This window comes from Arachis ipaensis, chromosome B08, assembly GCF_000816755.2.
Source record: "Arachis ipaensis cultivar K30076 chromosome B08, Araip1.1, whole genome shotgun sequence".
Lineage (NCBI taxonomy): Eukaryota > Viridiplantae > Streptophyta > Magnoliopsida > Fabales > Fabaceae > Arachis > Arachis ipaensis.
Window position 1 is genome coordinate 91,194,006 of NC_029792.2, and position 7,428 is coordinate 91,201,433.

Here is a 7,428-nt window from a genome sequence, read left to right on the forward strand (position 1 = left end):
TAAAGATCTTAGGTCAATGGGCACTCTTTTTCCTGAAAAGGTTTTTTAATGAGGCGCCAGGCCGAGATCTAAGAAACTGCCCGACCTCTAAGGGTAAGCACTCATATGTACATACTTATATTTATGTTTTTATTCCATTCATTATTCAAAGAGGTCAACAAGATGAAAATCAAATTCATTGCCCGATTACAAAGAGGTCGGCAAGGTGAAAGCGATAGAAGCAAGTTAATGCAAGAAGTTATAAAAAGTAGATCATAAAAAGTGGCCTGACAAGGTCTGACTAAAAATGGACTACTAAAAATAACTTAATAACGCCCGACAGAGAAGTCGGACCAATGAAAGGATCACTATAAAGGGACGAAGACAACTCGCAAAGGCCAAAGAAAGGCCAAAAGTGCTTCGCTAAAAGGTACAAGTCTTAAAAGACATTACTTAAAAAGTGAAAGCACAAGTCGAAACGGCACTAAAAAGTCTTCCAAATAAAACTATAAAGAAAAGGTTCCTCCCTGGAACACTACCTGAAAAGTTGTTGGAATATAAATAAAAAGCCCGGGTAACAAAGTCGTATGGGTCGACGTCAGCTAAGTGGCGCAAGTACGATCTCTAAAAAGAACAAAGCCAAAGGGTTGAGAAATAACTTAAGGCTCAAGAGGCCTTAGCTAAAAGGGTGCAAACTCCGCTCAAAGGAGGCACGATCTCAAAAAAGGACTAATCATTCGAACAAACTAAAAAGGTTCTATAGAACACTAAAAAGTTATTGGACAAGCCCGGACGCCAAGCTGCAAAGATTGCCTGACTTGATAAAAGAATGGTGTTCATACCCTGGGTCGAGCTATCCGACCCGGGATGATCGGCGACACAGTGACCGACCTCTTTAGGTCAGACTACCCAACCTCTTCTAAAAGAGCTCGGCCAAATCAACAGGAAAGCCCAATATAGGGCCCAAATAGAGGAACACGACCCAAATCCAAAGGCAATCCCAGCCTATAGAGACAAAGGCGGTTCCCTTGAAGATAAGCTGACTTCGTCCAAAATAGGATAAGATAAGATAAGATAACTAACTTATCTTATCAGAAAGGTCAGCCCACACTACTATAAATACACTGGAGTACCCAGGTATAACTCATACTCTGATTCTACATAAAACCTGCTTAATACCCGTGCTAACTTAAGAATCGGAGTCTCTTGCAGGTACCCCCCACCCTCCGGTGGCTAAGGATCAGCAGTGCAGCAAGTCCAACAAGTCGGACACAACAGCTCCGGCCGCCACCAGCCAGCTGGACATACCATCTCCGACCACTACCGAAGATCTCATCCGAGATCGACCTCTAGTTTCAGCTAACCCCCGGAACATTGGCGCCGTTGCCGGGGAACCTGAAAGTCATCCCAAAACCATGGAGGACGGCCATGACAACGACCACGACTCGGATCTGGAGAACAGAACGCCGCACAAGAACGCGGACACTACGCTAAAGGATACTCCGGAATCCAACGGGAACAAAAGCTCATCAAATCCGGGAGCCATGGAAGCACTTCAAGATCGCTTAAAGCAACTCGAGAAAGAAACCCAGCAACAACGAGAGATTGGAAAGGATCTACAAAGAGAGGTACGGCGACGTCGAGAACTAGAAGAAAAACTACAGCAGTTAGAGGCCAACCTCAAATCAAAAGCTCCTCGGACCACTTCTGGGGAAAATTCACGCAAAGAACAGGATCCATTCACTAGGGAAATCATGAAGACCAAAATCCCAAAGGATTTCAAGCTCCCGGATATGGTTTTGTATGAGGGCACTACAGATCCCAACCATCATCTCAGCAATTTTAGAAGCAGAATGTACCTTACCGACGCCTCAGATGCCGTTCGCTGCAAAGCTTTTCCGACAACTCTTACGAAAACGGCGATCAGATGGTTCGACAACTTACCTCCGAAGTCCATCTCAAACTTCGACGACCTGACCAAAAAGTTTCTGGCCAGATTCTCCATCCAGAAAGATAAGGCCAAGCACGCACCCAGCTTGCTAGGGATCAAGCAAGGAGATCGGGAGAGCCTCCGCAACTACATGGAAAGATTCAACAAAACATGTATGGACATACAAAGTTTACCAACAGAGGCTGCCATCATGGGGCTTATTAATGGCTTACGAGAGGGACCTTTCAGCCAATCTATATCAAAAAAGTATCCCACCTCCTTAGACGAAGTACAAGAGCGAGCAGAAAAATACATCAACATGGAAGAGAACGCTCGGCTAGGAGAAACCTCAAAATTCAAAACCTCCTACCGAGACAAAGACAAGGACTCCAAAAGGAAAGAAGATCGACAGGGTGAGAAAATCAAAAAATACCACAACTACACTCCTCTCAAAGCATCCCTGGTCGACGTGTACAAAGAAGTCTGCCATACAAAAAAATCCCCCCAGCACGACCACTCAAAGGCAAAAGGGGAGGAGGAAATCGAAAGGAATATTGTGAATACCATCGAATTCGAGGGCACTCTACCAACGAATGCTTCGACTTGAAAAATATCATAGAAAAATTGGTAAGATAAGGAAAATTAGATCGATTTCTGGCCACCTGGGATGATGACCAAAGAAAAAGACGAAGAGACGAAGATGATGGACGAGCTGAACGGTCACCTAGGACACCAGAAAGACACGTCCACATGATACACGGTAGATTCGCAGGAGGTGGGATCTCCAAATCGTCCCGAAAAAGATATCTCAAAGAAGTATATCATGTCGAGGGAAAGGAGGAAGCACCCGACCTCCTGGCGATAACATTTACTAAAGAGGACGCATCCGGCATCATCTCGGGACATGACGATCCCATGGTCATCACTGTTATACTGGCAAACGCCAATCTACACCGCACACTAGTAGACCAAGGGAGTTCTGCCGACATCTTATTCAAAATGGCTTTCGACAAGCTCGGTTTAGACGAAAAGGAACTTAAAGCATACCCGAACAATCTGTTTGGACTAGGAGACACTCCGATACAACCATTGGGATACGTATCGTTACACACTACTTTTGGAAAAGGAAACCAAACTAGAACCCTCAAAATAGACTACATTGTGGTCGACGTAAGTTCAACCTATAATGCGCTCATAGGTCGGACAACACTCAATCAACTCGGCGCAATAGTCTCAACTCCGCATCTATGCATGAAATTCCCAACTACAGAAGGGATAGCCACGATAAAAGCAGATCAAAAGACGGCACGTCGCTGTTACAACGAGAGCTTAAACCTCAAAGGCAGAGGAGAAGAGTTTCATCCAATTGAGCTTGGCGGAGCTCAGCATCGAGAAGAACTCCGTCCATACCCAGAAGGTGAGGTAGAGAAAGTTCAGATTGGAGACACCTCGGACAAAACGACTAATATCGGCACGGTCCTAAGAAGAGATTCAAAAGAATTACTGATACAATTCTTATGAGATAATGTCGACCTATTCGCATGGAAAGCCGCAGACATGCCAGGCATAGACCCTAAGCTAATGTGCCACAAGTTGGCGGTCTATCCAGGATCTCGGCCGGTACAGCAGAAGCGAAGAAAACTCGGACCAGAACGATCCCAAGCTGTGGAAGAACAAGTACAAACATTACTGGAGGCAGGATTCATAAGAGAAGTCAAGTACCCACTATGGCTAGCCAACGTCGTCTTGGTGAAAAAATCAAACGGGAAGTGGCGCATGTGTACCGATTACACCGATCTCAACAAAGCCTGCCCAAAAGATCCATACCCACTACCAAGTATTGACGCTCTGGTAAACGCTTCCTCTGGATATAGATACCTCTCGTTTATGGACGCCTATTCGGGATACAACCAAATTCCCATGTATCCACCAGATCAAGAAAAAACCTCGTTCTTAACACCAAAGGCGAACTACTGCTACATCGTGATGCCTTTCGGTCTCAAGAACGCGGGAGCTACCTATCAAAGGCTAATGAATAAAGTCTTCTCGAATCACATCGGAAAAATCATGGAAGTCTATGTGGACGACATGTTGATAAAAACACAAAGCGAAGATACACTATTATCTGACCTGGCTAAAGTGTTTGACACTATAAGGAAGCATAACATGCGACTCAACCCCGCGAAATGCACCTTCGCAGTTGAAGCAGGCAAATTCTTAGGCTTCATGCTCACACAAAGGGGAATTGAAGCAAATCCAGACAAATGTCAAGCTATACTCAACATGAAGAGCCCAACCTGTGTCAAAGAAGTACAACTCAACGGGAGACTAGCCGCCCTATCCAGATTCTTAGCAGGAGCTGCGATAAAATCTCTCCCCTTCTATGCTACTTTAAGAAAGGGAAAACAGTTCAAATGGATGACAGAATGTGAGCAGGCTTTCCGAGACTTCAAGGAGATCTTAGGACGGCCACCTATCCTATCTCGACCACGAGAAGGAGAACCACTCATATTATATCTCGCAGTAGGAAGCTGGGAGATAGCCTCAGCACTAGTCAGAGAAGACGAAAATGGGCAACAACCCGTCTACTTCATTAGTAAAGCACTACAGGGATCCGAGCTGAACTACCAGAAAATAGAAAAATTTGCCTATACTCTCATCCTAACATCTCGACGACTCCGCCCGTACTTCCAGGCTCACACCATTAAGGTTAGAACTATCCAGCCCATAAAAGGAATATTGTAGAAAACAGATTTAGCAGGCAGAATTCTACAATGGGCAGTCGAGTTGTCAGAATTCGACCTCCAAGACGAAGCCCAGACGGCCATCAAGTCACAGTATCTGGCCGACTTCATCGCAGAATTCACAAATACCCTGGAAACTCCCACAGAATGGGATCTCTACGTGGACGGTTCCTCAAATAAAACTGGAAGCGGCGCAGGCGTGATAATAGAAAGCAACCAAGGAACCCAAGTTGAGCTCTCCCTTAAGTTCGGGTTCTCGGCCTCCAATAACCAAGCGGAATATAAAGCATTATTAGCTGGTTTGAAGCTGGCTAAAGAGGTCGGAGCTCAAAAACTCAACATTTACAGTGACTACACCATCATAAACAACATCCTGTACAAAAGAGGAATCTCAATACCTTTACTAAAATGCGTGCCAACCTCCAACACAAGAGAAGTGCTAGAAGAAATACACGGCGGCATCTGCGGCAATCATCTCGGAGCACGAGCTCTGGCCAAAAAAGTACTTCAGGCAGGATTTTATTGGCCAACTCTACAGAAAGAAGCCACAGAATTTGTAAAGACATGTCCACCATGTCAAAAACATGCCAACTTTCACATCGCCCGACCAGAAGAGCTCATCAGCGTGACTTCGCCTTGGCCGTTTGCAAAATGGGGACTCGATCTTCTCGGCCCCTTCCCACAGGGATCAGGACAAGATAAATTTCTCATAGTGGGAGTAGATTACTTTACAAAGTGGATCGAGGCAGAGCTCCTAGCCAATGCCACCGCTCAAAGAAGCCGGAAGTTCCTATATCGGAACATTGTCATAAGGTTCGGGGTTCCATATTCAATAACCACAGACAATGGCACCCAATTCACAGATGCAGGCTTCAGAAAACTAGTAGCCGACTTAGGTATAAAGCACTAGTACACCTCCGTCGAACATCCACAAGCCAATGGGTAGGCCGAAGCTGCCAACAAAGTCATACTGGCTGGATTAAAACGGAGATTACAAGATGCAAAGGGAGCCTGGGCAGAAGAGCTCCCACAGGTCCTGTGGGCATATCGAACAACGCCACATTCCACCACGAAGGAATCCCCCTTTCGATTAGCATACGGAACAGAGGCGATGATTCCAATAGAGATCGAGGAAGGGTCGCCCAGAGTAGTTCATTATAATGAGGACGCAAACTTCCAACTTCAGAGAGAAGAGCTCGACTTGCTACCCGAAATCCAAGAAAGAGCTCGGATCAGGGAAGAAGCTCTAAAACGCCGAATGGCTTCCAGATATAATCAAAAGGTAGTGCCGAGAAATTTCACAGAAAATGATCTCATACTAATCCGAAATGACATCGGAACAACTCGACCAGGAGAGGGAAAGCTATCAGCGAACTGGAAAGGGCCTTACCGAATTGTAGAAGTACTTGGAAAGGGCTACTACAGACTGTCTGAACTCGATGGACGAGAGCTTCCCAGGTCATGGCACGCCTGCAACCTCAGAAGGTACTACAGTTAGAAAAGATAAAAGATCTCATCATTGGATGCACTCTTTTTCCTGAAAAGGTTTTTTAATGAGGCACCAAGTTGAGACTCAGACAATCTCATATGTATATACTTGCACTCTTCCTTCAAATAAAATATATTTTAGATATTCTACAATGATTTCAAGACGCATTAATCTGAAGTATTCATTGTCCGATTATAAAGCAACAGATCGGCAGAAAGTGAAAAACAATTTCACTGCACGATCACGATAAAAAGGAGACCGATATAACCAAGTCGGACTCCTACTACTTAAAAGTTATCAACGTAGTCCCTGAAAGAGATCTGACAAAGATCCAAGAAAGAGGACTACAAATAACTTAAAGGAGACCGATATAACCAAGTCGGACTCCTACTACTAAAAAAGTTATCAACATAGTCCCTGAAAAAGATCTGACAAAGATCCAAGAAAGAGGACTACAAATAACTTAAAGGAGACCGATATGACCAAGTCGGACTCCTACAACTAAAAAGTTATTAAAGTAGTCCCTGAAAGAGATCTGACAAAGATCCAAGAAAGAGGACTACAAATAACTTAAAGGAGACCGATATAACCAAGTTGGACTCCTACAACTAAAAAGTTATAAAAGTAGTCCCTGAAAGAGATCTGACGAATATCTAAGAAAGAGGACTACAAATAACTTAAAGGAGACCGATATAACCAAGTCAGACTCCTACAACTAAAAAGTTATAAAAGTAGTCCCTAAAAGAGATCTGACAAAGATCCAAGAAAGAGGACTACAAATAACTTAAAGGAGACCAATATAACCAAGTCGGACTCCTACAACTAAAAAGTTATAAAAGTAATCCCTGAAAGAGATCGGACAAAGATCCAAGAAAGAGGATTACAAAGATAACTTACAAAAGGACCGCGAAAACAACTCGGAGGACTAACTTGAAGAAATCGGTTACAAATCGTCAGAAATACAAATCGAAGCGAGAACAAACCAAAAATCAAGTTAGACCTACCTAGTCACAACCACAAAGGATTCAAGATACAAAGTACAAAGCAATCCAACAGAGATACCAAGTCAAGCACAAAAGCGCGATATTATCCACAAGGTTATAAAAGCCTCAGAGGCCACCAAAACCTATCTCAAAAAAGCTAAAGCATGCTACCATTTGTTTTTCATAAAAAACAAAAGTTGCTGGGCAAGCAACGGGAAAGTGTTAGCAATTAACAAAACATAAAGAGTTTAAAAAAGCCCACAAGCCGGGCCAACTACATATCCAGAATAAAGATTAAAACTA